The sequence below is a fragment of the Cebus imitator genome, unplaced genomic scaffold (genome assembly GCF_001604975.1).
Source record: "Cebus imitator isolate Cc_AM_T3 unplaced genomic scaffold, Cebus_imitator-1.0 Scaffold95, whole genome shotgun sequence".
NCBI classification, from domain to species: domain Eukaryota; kingdom Metazoa; phylum Chordata; class Mammalia; order Primates; family Cebidae; genus Cebus; species Cebus imitator.
Window position 1 is genome coordinate 3065350 of NW_016107410.1, and position 7464 is coordinate 3072813.

The 7464-nt window shown below is 44.0% G+C and overlaps 1 pseudogene; it reads left to right on the forward strand.

The window, feature by feature from the left end:
* Window positions 1-262: 262 nt before the first annotated feature.
* On the forward strand, window positions 263-466 carry LOC119472353 (annotated as a pseudogene).
* Window positions 467-7464: the final 6998 nt, after the last annotated feature.

A 7464-nucleotide genomic window follows, 5' to 3' on the forward strand; every position in this document is an offset into this window, starting at 1 on the left:
GGCTGGATCAAATGGTAGATCTACTTTTAGTTCCTTAAGGAATCTCCACACTCTTTTCCACAGTGGTTGTACTAGTTTACATTCCCATCAGCAGTGCAGAAGTGTTCCCTTTCTACCACATCCACACCAGCATTTATTAATTTTTTAGTTTTTAAATATGGCCAATCTTGCAGAAGTAAGGTGGTGTTACATTGCGGTTTTCACATCTGTAAAATGGGCACAACAATACCTGCCCACTGGTTTATTAAGAGGAATGAATTGCAAGAGTGTACTTTCAGGGATTATTTCTATAGTTTGTTCCTAGAGAAGTTTCTCTGAAATCCCAGAAACCACCAGGCGGAGGTGCGGCATCCTCTCCTGAGGTGAAGCCGGCTCTTGGTGTTGCTTCACTGCAACTACCTTTTGCTATGATCATTCTTCTCTTCCTCTGGGAGAGGGAGAGGGAGTCAGAACCAGATTGAGTGCCCCTTAATTATGGCCACTGCTCTAGCTGACTGGGAGAGCCTATTGGACAGAGCCCCCAAGCACAGCTTCTTCTTTTCCTGAAGGGCCAGAGACTCGACTGAGGCCTCATCTCACAGAAACACTGGAGTTCTGGGAGCAAGAGAAAAACAGGCCAGAGGACGGGGTCACACCAAGCCTGCTCTGAAGGAAGACAGAAGATAGTCACTTTTCAGTGAACAGTAGCCACAAGGCTTCGCTCTATCCTGGGCTCAGGACACATTCCTAATAGATTCACTGGGCTAGAGCAAGAAGCCAGAAACACTGCACCCCTGGACACAGAAGTCTCTCAGTTAGCCACCCGTGAGAGGAAAACTGAGCGATGCAGGATGAGAGAACACCAGGGTTTCTGTCTGAGCCCATTTCTAAGCACCAAGGCTGCCCTCTCAACTATTTCCAGGAGTGGCCACCCACCATCTCCCCACCACACCTATCTATTCCTCAGGACCAGTAGCAGAAGCTTCTAGAATCTCTTCCCTGCCCCTCCAGATGTGGCTCTCCCACCCTTCCCTGCAGTGCAGTAGATTACCTCTTTCACTGATGCACCCCTCAGCTTCTACAGCAAAGGCAGTTGTCCCCTACTCCACTGTATAGACTTGTACTTGGTTGACTACTGCAGCTGCCTCAGATGTGTGGCTACTGAGTGTGTGAATCATGGCTAGTCCAAATTCAGATGTTTTGTAAGGGCAAAATGCACACTGGATTCTGGTAACTTAGTGTATTCATCCATTTGCATTGCCATAATGGAATACTTGAGGCTGGGTTATTTACAAAGAAAGGAGATTTACTTGGCTCTGACTTCTGAAGCCTGTACAAGAAGCATTGTGCCAGCATCTGCTTCTGGTGAGGCCTCAGGAAGCTTCCAGTCATGGTGGAAAGTGAAGCGGGAACAGGTATGTCACACGGACAGACAAGGAGCAAGGGAGAGGAGGAGGTTCCAGGCTCTTTCCACATTCAGATCTTGTGGGAACTAATAAAGCAAGAACTCACTCATTAGCATGAGAAGGGCACCAAGCCATGCATGAGAGATCAACCCCCATGACCCAAACACCTCCCACCAGGCCCCACCTCCAACACTGGGGATCACATCTTAGTGTGAGATTTGGAGGGGATAAATATCCTCTAACACTTAGCATTTTTTAAATGCATAATATCTCATTAATACCTTTTTAAATTGATTGTAAATTGAAATGATAATTTTGAATACAATAGATTAAAATATACTGTTAAAATTAATTTCACACGGGGTTTGTTGTTGTTTCACATTTTTAAACATGGCTACTAGAAAATCTAAATTATATTGGCGGCGAAAATCTATGGCTCACATACTGCTGCTGTACAATGCTGGTGTGAACTACCATGACACTATTATGCTATTATTATTTGTTTTATCTCTCCCATACTCACAAGACAGGGAACTCAAGGAGAATAGGAAGAGTGCCTTCCGCTGCTACAAGAGATGCTTAATACATGACAAATATTTTATAAATACTTGTTGAGTGAATAAAACTATGACCAAAAAAACTAAAAATATTCAATGATTCTGAAACATGTAAAAAATCACTCAAAATCATGTGCTATATTGACTTGCCCACAACACTAGTCTCTTTGGCGTAACGATAACATTGAACACATGTGCTCGGTATATGCTAGAGTTTGGTTTGTTTGACCCCTCCAAATCTCACTTGCAAATGTGATTCCCAATGTTGGAGGTGGGATCTGGTAAGAGAAGTTTGGGTTATGAGAGAAGATCCCTCATAAATGTCTTAGTGCCATTCTCAAGGTAATAAGTGAGTTCTTACCCTATTCATTCCTGTAAAAAGAGCCTGGCACCTCCTTCCCCACCTCTCTCTCTCTCTCTCTTTCTCTCTCTCAAACACACACACACACACATACACACATACACACACACACACACACACACACACACACACACACACACACCCCATGTGATCTCTGCACACTGGCTCCCTTTCCCAACCACCATGACTGGAAGCAGCCTGAGGCCTCACCAGATGCAGGTGCTGGTGCCATGCTTCTTGTGCAGTCTACAGATCTGTGAGCCAAATAAAAGTATTTTCTTTATTAAACTACTCAGCCTCAAGTGTTTCTTCATAGAAACACAAACAGATAAAGACAGTATGCATGCTCATATATTTCCACAGGTATAAAAGAAATGAATCTTCTAACACTACACTAGACCTCATGCACATAAACTCAAGCGTGACTGTTGCTGTGGCTCAGAATTTGGCTGACAGTTGGCTGCCCCATTTATTTCCTTATGGCCTTGTGGGTAGACCTCAAACCAGTGCTATGAACACCACCAGGTTGCTTGTTAGAAATACAGAGCTTCCAACTATCCTCGAGACCTATTGAATCAACTCAGAAGTTTCCGTTTCTCTATAGCCAGATCTTGGGTGGACTGTAAGCACTTAAAATGTGAGAAGCCTGAACTGCGTGTTTTTGTTTCTCAGCTCTAATGAAGAGACTTACCTGAAAACTTGGCTATCATTCTTTTATTCTCCACACGTTTTTTGCTAAAAAACGTAGTGAGCATTCACTTTGCATAGGGTGCTGTGCACCAGACACATGGCTCTTGGTTGTATGACTTGTGTCACCCATTGCTGATGAACTCTCATTGTTTGTGGAGGCAGCTGGCCGTCCTGGTTGCTTGATGCCAGAGAGCTCTTCAGGAGGCTTCTAAAGAGGACAGAAATGGTTAAAAAAAAAAAATGGCCCCATGTCTGCAGAGAATCTATACCCAGCACTTTTATAAGTCTTGCATTCTGAGGACATCCAGAGGAAAGAAGGCAGCCAACACTGCCTTTCTCCCAAGAGAGAAACTTTGCCAGAATCTGATCGTCTCCATGGAGACCCAAGAATCTGCAAAGCCTCCATCAGTGTCCTAGGCCCCAGGCTCAAGTTCAAGCAAGCTTAATTCCCCTTTGTCTGGGTCTCTGGAGTAGCATGAATTTTGTTACTTTAGGGGAATGCAGAATTTTTTGTCACATCTGTGTGTTCTTGGAGAGTAAAAGCAGCTCAGACTGGATGTGCAGCATTCTTCAGACACGCTGTAGCTGGGGAATTGTAGTGAAGCTTCAAGGAACTCTCACCTGAAAAATCAGAAGATACAGTTACCAGAATTCTTTCCCTCCATTTCTATAATTACAACTGCATTCATTTGGTCCATTAATGTACTGAACACCTGTGGTGTTTACCATAAAGCATACGGAGATCATCCTATCCAAGCAAGAAAAACTGATGTGTCAACAAGTAACAGCTTAACATGCTGGCACAGCCTGGTGCGGTGGCTCACCTTGTAATCCCAGCACTTTGGGAGGCCCAGGCAAGCAGATCACTTGAGCTCAGGAGTTCAAGACCAGTCCGGGTAACATAGTGAAACCCCATCTCCACCAAAAAATACAAAAATTAGCAGGACGTTGTGGTGCATGCCTGTAATGCCAGCTACTCAGGAGGCTGAGATAGGAGATTCACTTGAGCCTGAGAGATCAAGGCTATAGTGAACCAAGATGGCACCACTGCAACCCAGCCCAGAGACAGAACAAGACCCCATCTCACCAAACGGAAACAAAAACAAAACAAAGGAGAAAACACTGGCATGGCTGTCATTGCTTCACACCTGGTAAATATTCCGACGAACTCTCCACCCACTAGGCTCTGGGTTCTGGACAAGCCCTGCTCCATCTCATCACCTGCCTGCTCTCTGCACTTCAGCCCTACTGGCTGCTTCCTCCCTAACATCCTTTATCTGGACACCTCCTTTCCCCCTCTTCCTGCTCAGCTCAGCCTTCATCTCTCAGCTCTGGGATCACTTCCTCAGGGAACCTTCCAGATCTCCAATGGCCTGTGTGAGTGAGGCCCCTGCCCTGTGTTCTTGGAACCCCTGTCTTTCTCCTTCCTTATGTTCTCTTCACTCATTTCTGCAGGGATCCTGACTGACAGCCTGAATCTGAACATGTTTAAGCAAGTGAGCGATAAGATTAAAGTTTGGGGAAGATGAGTTTGGCAGCTGTGAGCAGAGTGTGTCAAACAAAAGAAGAGACTGCAGGCTCAGAAAGGAAACTGAAATGACTATCTTTTAAATACCAGGCCTGGGGTTGTTTTTAAAAATATTATCTTATTTGTTTTTCAAGATATATCTACAAGTAAGGCGTTGTTGCCCCCATTTTTTAGTTGAAGACATTGAGACTGAGAGGGATTTAGTGACTTGTTCAAGGCCACACAGCTGAATGTCTGGGCCTGCCTGGTTTCCTAAATCTGCCTCCCACAGAGGCTATTGGAAAAATTATTTATGGGAAATAATGGAAAGGAGAGAACTGACCTGGTAGATGTCCTAGGGGAGAATCAACAGAATGTATAGAAGATGGTATGTGGGGCCGGCACGTAGGAAGAGGAACTCATCCAAGACCACTGAAGTTCTCACCTGGATACTTCCTTCCAGAAGCTTCCCCAACACCTCTCCCAAGTGTTTCCTTGGCACTCTGTTTCCCCCATCAGAGCACTTTTCAAGGAGTTTTATAATTCCTGATCTGTTTGGCTGTCTTCCGCACCCACACCTGTCTGTGGTGTTCGCTGCAGTAGATCCACAGGGAAACAGTGAGCCTCTAAGTGCTCCATGAAGTCTTGCTAAATGAATCTGAGGCAATGATGGGAAACAAAGCACTGGGTGATGGACAGTGATGATGCCTGTGGTGGATTTACAGAGAGAAGTGCTTGGAGCCAAACACAGCATCAGCCAGCCAGAGCTAGTGGGGCAGCTCTCTGGGGTGCACCTGGAGCGTTCGCCTCTGAGGACCTCTGTGACTTACTCTCACTAAAGAACAGGATTCTTCCAGGTGAGAACAAGGTGACAGGACAGGTCAGGGCTGCAGCATGCAGCCTCAGAGGAGATCCGGCTCGGCTCATCCAAGGCTAGGTGCAAAATCAATAATTCCACAATTGCGAATCTCAGAGAATGCTCTCAGTGATTTATTGGTCATTGCATTTGGCACTTGAAGAACAATTTATGCCATAACTTGTAAAACTTTAACAACATGGAGCACTGGTATCCCTTGGGAGTTTGCAAGGATGCTCTGCAGAGAGGGAGAGTCCATGTGTTGGCTCTTAAAATGGCATCCACCTCAAACTCTCTCTGTTCCCCACATCTGGGGAAGACTCAGAGAGCCCTGCAGATCTGTGACCACCACTTTATCCCCTCTGGAAGCTGTAAAAAGTCCTCCTTACACTCTAGGGGTATCTTAATATCTCCCCCACATCTCTCTGCCAGTTCTAATCAATGTGTCATCACCTCTTGAACAAACTGTGCACTCACCACCTTCTAGTCAGCTTCCAACATTTCTTCCATCCTCACCCCTGCCTCCATATTATTAGTAGATTAGTTCTTCTAAAAATGGGTCCAACTAAGAGTAAAAAGCACAACTCCTTTAAAAAAAAGCATTCATCACCCTCCATTCTCCAGGCTGTGCCGTCACTCCCTCTCTGGACTGACCTTCCACTGTGCTTCCGCACATCCACCAGCCACAGCCAAGCTAACTCCTAACGCCTCCTGTTGCCTGGCCTCTGCCTTCCAGCCATGTTGGCACTCCCTGCCTAGGATGCCTTCTCCAGGTCTCCTGTCAAAATCCCTACTGGCCTTCTGGAATTTGTTCAAATGCTATCTCCTCTGTAAAGCCGATCCCAATTCCCTCAGTGAGAATTAGCTTCTCTCTGTATACGTTCCCACAGTACTTTCTTTTTATCTGTCATAGAATTTTCCAGTAGATTGTCTGGTATTGGAGTTAACTCCATGAAGGTTTGCAAAGGCAGCCCCACTGCATGACAGTCTCATTTTGTATGTCATGGTTAAGTTCTGTTGATAAATAGCAACCCACCCATAATCAACACATCAGTGGGTTATTCTTATGTTCTTTGCAACCCAAGGGTTTCTGTATTTAATGACTCTAATTAAAACTCTTAGCATATCAAAGGAATTTCTTAGAAAAACAGCAATAATTAGCTTTAGAAATTTCCACAATTTGTTACTTTGTCAAGCTCAGTAAGCACTGGTTTTGTTGGTGGTGGTTTTTTTTTTTTTCTGCTTGCAAATGTTCCAAGAAAAGCTTTGAAATCCTGAACCTTACAGTCTAGTGAGAAGAAATAGCAAGGGTGACTGTTTCGAAATCCTTCTTTATTTCCTTCTCTTCTCTCACGTGAGAGAGAGACACTCTACACAGTTTTTAGGGAGAACCAACTCAAAGACTTATTAATTGTTTCCTGTCTTCTGGGTAATTCTTATCAGCTTTCAAAAATATGCCAGAATCTTCATATTTAGAAACTTTTCTTAACTTAGTTTATCATTCTAGTAATGGCACCAGCAAAACTTCTTAGCAGGAATTGTCTAAACTCCCTACCCTTACTTCCTCACTGCTTGTTCTCTATTTATCAATTTATTTCTATTTACGTTGCATTAGAAATATAGATCCATTGTGCAAAATTAGAAAATACAAATAAACTAAGAGAAAACATGTGGCAAAACTGTTAACACATGGCAAATGACACTTCCCAACTTCCCTTGCCATTGGGGCAAACACTCGCATTCCATTGGTGAGTGAGACACATTATTGCTACCTACTAATAAAAGTGATAGTGATGTGTTCTACTTTCTGGGATGGTCGATAAAATCTCCCATGAACACTCCTCTATACTCTTTCTTCTTCCTGAAAAATTCAACAGCAAAGAGTACAGCAACTTTGGAAACCATGTTTTTAAAATGGCATAGTCAATATTAGTCTTGGTCCATAAATGACCTCTGGAAATAAACTTGAGTTTACCCTCAGCCAATGAACAAACATCTACTCAAGAAAATATATAAAAATTCGGTACAAAATGTGAAGATCTGTGGTATTTGGATCAAGGCTACTTTTATCTCCGTCCCCACCAGCTCAGCGATGTGGAAACTGCACT